This window comes from Mauremys mutica, unplaced genomic scaffold (genome assembly GCF_020497125.1).
Source record: "Mauremys mutica isolate MM-2020 ecotype Southern unplaced genomic scaffold, ASM2049712v1 Super-Scaffold_100093, whole genome shotgun sequence".
NCBI lineage: Eukaryota > Metazoa > Chordata > Testudines > Geoemydidae > Mauremys > Mauremys mutica.
The window spans coordinates 1,066,136-1,071,647 of NW_025423263.1; positions in this window are offsets into that span (position 1 = coordinate 1,066,136).

Sequence of the window (5,512 nt, forward strand, 5' to 3'; positions counted from 1 at the left end):
CCCCCCCACACCCCTGCCCTGAGCCTTGCACCCCCACACCCCGCCCAGGCCCCTGCCCTGAGCCCTGTACCACCCAGCCCTCTGTTGATTCCTTCACCCCTCCACCCCCCACAACCCCAGCCCTGACTCTGGCACCCCCACACATACCCAGCCTCCCCACATCCCATGCACCCCGCAAATCCCCACCCCCACCCTGAGCACCAAACGGGAGCTCCTGCACCCCTCCGCACACATTCCCACCTGCCCCCCTCATGCCAAATGGGAGCTCCCCAGGTCAGTGCCCTCACACCCAAACCTCCTGCCCCAACCCTGAGCCCCCTCCCTCATTTTAGCTCCTGGCCAGACCTTTCACCCCCAGCCCTGTGCTCAGTCCACTCCTACCCTCAGTTCAGTGCCGAGAGAGGAAGAGAATGGGCCAGAACCAGGGAGAAGGTAGGTACCCACTGTATGTGGGCAGGGCCGGGACCCCAGACTGGCAGCGGGCTGAGCGGGTCTGGCAGCCGGGATCCCGGCTGGCAGGAGGCGGAGGATGGAACCCCTGAGCGGAAGTGGGCTGAGCCGCTCAGCACACTGCCGGTCTGGGGTCCCGGCTGCCGGCCCTGCACAGCTCGCTGCCAGTCTGGGGGTCTGGCTGACAGACCCTTCCCAGTTGGGGTCCCGGCCGCAGGCCCCACTCAGCCCACTGCCAGCCTAGGTGAACAGAACCCCAGACCAGCAGCAGGCTGAGCGGGCTGGTGGCATAAGATCAACATTTTAATTTAATTTTAAATGAAGCTTCTTAAACATTTTGAAAACCTTGTTTATTTTACAATACAACAATAGTTTAGTTATATAATATATAGACTTGTAGAGAGAGACCTTCTAAAAAACATTAAAATGTATTACCGGCACCCAAAATCTTAAATTAGAGTGAATAAATGAAGAGTCGGCACACCGCTTCTGAAAGGTTGCCAACCCCTGCTCTAGAGGTTTTTATGGCATTGATCTCCCTTGCAGATTCTCTGATGGCTAACATGGGCTGAGTGCCAAGAGAAGGTTTTCCCACACTCACTGAATTCATAGGGCCTCTCCTGTGTGTGGATTCGCTGATGTTTAGAAAGGTCTGAGCTGCTAATGAAGCTTTTCCCACACTCACTGCATTCATAGGGCCTCTCCCCTGTGTGGAATCTCTGATGACTAATAAGGCTTGAGCATTGACTGAAGGTTTTCCCACACTCTCTGCATTCCTAGGGCCTGTCATCTGTGTGGATTCTCTGATGTTTAGAAAGGTATGAGCTGCTAGTGAAGCATTTCCCACACTCACTGCATTTGTAGGGCCTCCTGTCAAAATGTGTAGCAACACTGTATGTAAAGTTATTGTTAATGCACCATAGCCGCCACCCACCCACAGCTTTGGCCAGGCCGCTTCTCGACTCCGAAGCCAGGAAAGGGGCCCACAATAGGCTGCATGACCGTATGAGGGCATAGCCTATATCACAGGAAACTTTGCGGGTGGCTTCACAGAGTTTACCATAGAAACCGTTTCTTCAGTTTCCACATTGAACTACTGAACTGTTCTTCTTAATAAGGGGAAAACAGTTAAGGCTCTCAGCAGCCAATCAACGAGTGCCACACTCACCTTCTGAACTATATCCTTCGTCACCCTAGTATAGTAATCAGAGGGTCCCAAAAACGACTCAACGTCACTGCTGGTCCAGGTCTGAGCAGCCAGGACTTGACCCTCCCGCTCCAAATCTAGCCCGAGCGCGTGTCGTGTAGCCAGCTCGAATGCGCTATGTATATGCTCTCCTATCTGGCTGTCATATGCCTGGTCGTAAGTAATTAGCTATACAGAATTTCTTGTTTATTTCATTTTGTTCATTTCCCTCCATTGCCTTTTGATTAGGGAGGGAGGTTTGTTTTGTTTTGGTTCTGCTATTTTCGTTTTTATTATTTGCTTCTCCTCCTCTGTCTTGTTTGTTTAAATTTACTTATATAGCATTGTAGTCATTTTAATAAGAAATCTCAGTATTAATACTTGTTATACTTATCATCCTATAATAAAATTGCGTTGTAGTCAGTCCTATCACTCTGGGTCATTCATTTCAGTTCTTCACCGAGAATCCCAAAGAATCCTCAACCCTAATTGGGTGGAACAGTTATCAGATTTTACTGTACGATATTACTGCAAAAGTTACAATTGTGGGGAATACCCACAGACCAGTTCCTCAGAGACAGCAAGGCAAACAGCTGGTTAAATAGCCATTCTGCGGCGGGGGGGAAGGTGTGAAGAAGACATTTACATTCCATCACAGCAACACTTGAGTCCTAGCTGAAAGGAAAGCCAGCCTGTCTTAGCAGATGGCGAGAGAAACATTTGCTTTGAGTCCATTTTAGCTTGTTAAGTTAGATGTTAGTTTGTGTTTTATCTTGCATTTCTTTTGTAAACAATTCTGACCTTTGTGCCTCATTACCTGTGGTCACGTGAAATCTTTATCAAACCAGTGTGTGTGGATTAAGTGTGTTGGAAACTCCATTTGGGATAACAAGGCTGGTGCATGTTATTTTCCACTGATGAAATGACAGACTCCACATGAGCTTGCCTTGTTCAGTAGTGTGCTGGACAGGGAAAGATGCACATTTCTGGGGGGAAAGTCTGGGACCAGAGAATTTTCGGGAGTTCTCCTGTGTTGTACTGTCATTCGTGAGCCGCTGACTAGCAGCACTCAATACTGTGTTGCTGGGAGTAAGTTACATGCTGGAGACTGTGTGTTAACTGTCCAGGAGTGGCTGCTCTCACAGTAAAGCAGTGTAAAAGGCACCTCAGCTTGGGAAACTGAGGCAACACAGCTGTTCAACACTCCAGATTGCACTGTGGTTAATGTCACAGACACTCAATTTCAAAGAGGCTCCTAAACACAAAGTAAATCAGTGTCCCAGAATTTGAAGACTCCAGAGAGAGGACAAGTCTCCCTGGCACTGCTTCTTGCTGACAGAGAGGTCCAGAGACAATGAGAGTCTCCTGGGGAAGCTGGGAACTGGAAGCATGGGCTGGTGGGGTTCACAGGAGAAAGGGAACAGGAAGGGCAGGGCTATTATTGAATGCAGGATCTCAGCAATACTAGATGTCAGGGTAGCACATAGTGCAGCCCATTGGAAAACATAATCCCAACTAGACATACAAAACTATGAGGTCTAAATTAGCAGTTTCCAGTGAAGAGAGGGACCTTGGAGTCTTTGTGCATAGTTATCAGGGAACATCCACTCAAAGTGCAGAGACAGTGAAAAAGCGAACAGAATGTCGGGAATCATTAAGAAAGGGATCGATAATAAGGCAGAAAATACAGTAACTCCTCACTTAACATTGTAGTTATGTTCCTGAAAAAAATGCGCCTTTAAGCAAAATGATGTTAAGCGAATCTAATTTCCCCATAAGAATGAATGTAAATGAGGGGGTTAGGTTCCTGGGAAATTTTTTTCACCAGACAAAAGGCTATATATACACACAATCATCATCATTGCCTACCAGTATTAAATTGTTTGTTTAAAACTTATACTCTGTGTGTGTGTGTGTGTATGGAGTGTGTGTGTATACACACACACACACAAAGTTTAAGTTTTAAACAAACAATTTAATACGGTTACACAGCGATGATGATTGTGAAGCTTGGTTGAGGTGGTGAAGTCAGCGGGGAATGCCTTACTACTAAATGATGAACTAGCAATTGGCTGAGCCTTCAAGGATTAACTCGTTAACGTAGCCTCACACTCTACAAGGCGGCAGGAATGGAGGGGGGGACAGCGACACACACCATGTGTGAGAGAGAAAGATGTGCATTTCCCCTTTAAGTATGCTGACCCCACTCTTAAGTACACTGCCTTGTTAATTAGATCAGCAAGCTGAGACAGCAGCTACTGCGAGCAAACTCCCTCCATCCTTAGCCCTGTCCTGTGTCCCCCCTGCTCTATGGAAGATGGGGTAAGCGGGGTGCAGGGGGGAGTGGAACACCCTGACATTAGCCCCCTTCTTCTCCTCCCCTGCAGATTCAATGTTCTGCAGCTGGAGCTCCCCTGTCTGGATACCCCCAGCCAGCAGTCAAGGACACCCTGATTGTCTGTGTGATAAGTAACCCTGGACCGGCAGCTCTGACTCCTGCAGCCTGCCTGTTACACCCCAAGCACATTCTGGTCTGGGTAAAGAAGACTCAGGGTTTGAGAGAAGGTCTGGGGTGGGAAGCTTCTGTTGGTTATGCCGGACCTAACCCCCAGTTTTATTTATGCAAACAGGAGATATTTGACACTGTGCGATACTGCTCCTGTGCTCTGTTCCCAAAGTGTTCTGGAGCAGAGGAGGGTCTCTGGCAGTGTGTGTGTGTCACTGGCATATTGGGGTGATACTGAAACAGGACAGAGGAGAGGTGGCATCGTGGGACTGGTGTGAACCTTATCTCTTCGTTTCCCCTTCCAAGAACCGAGGGGACAGTAACCCTTACCCAGTAAGGTCACATTCTCATAGTTCTCCTGCATGACATCCCAGTAGAGGGCTCTCTGAGTGGGGTCCAGAAGAGCCCCCACTTCACTGGTGAAATACACAGCCACCTCCTCGAAGGTCACTGGCCCCTGAAAGAGCAAGAGCCCAACACTCAGTACCTGCTGCACCACTCACAGCCCCACTGTTCGTGGGGGACAGGAGCCAAACAGAAGCTCTGGGTGGATTGCAGTCAACAGAATCTCACTCCACCCTACCCAGAGAATCCAGAAAACAAAGGGTGAGGAAATGAAGAAAAAGCCCCTTGTCTCTCCCAGCAGATCCATCACCCCCCTACTAGCCACAGACTGATACAGGAGATGGAGCCCCTAGCAGGGACCAGGGAGAGCTCCCTGGTAGGAAGCCCAACACCCTCCTCATTGTGAGGAGCTGGATATGAAGGGAGGGGAATCTCCCCTAAACCTGACTCGTGAGTGTCCCCTTCATATCTCACAGCAGCCACTGGTTAGGCTCCAGCGCTATGAATCTGGTCAGTTTTCCTAGACCCATGTAGGTTATTTTCTGTTAAAAAATTAGGGCATTTCCACCACTGAACCTCATGGGTCTGTTCCCAGAATCTAAGCCACTTATTAAACAACTCCCAGCAGGTTTGCCCCTCCTGCCAGGCTAAGCCCACAGAGACATTTTAACCTCCCTTCTCCCTCTCACCATCCCATAACTAAGTCTCTGAACACAAGGCTAGAAAAGAGTAGAACCAAAGGAGTCACTTTCAACGATTCCCTCGGACACTGACCCCACGGCAGCCACACCCCAGCAGGAGGGAGATGGAGTCAGGAACTGGGTTTTCCTCTGTCTGAGCCTCATCTTGTCCACAGGAAAGTGACTCTACCCAGGGTGCAGTAATACATCTGTCTGGGCAGATTAGAGATCTTGAAATCTCTTTCAAAACTCTTCTCTCCCATTGCCCCTTTCAATCTCACTTTCTATCTCCTTTTCCCTGTCCCCTCTCCCTACCCGTCTGATAGGAAAGTCCCATTCCTGGGT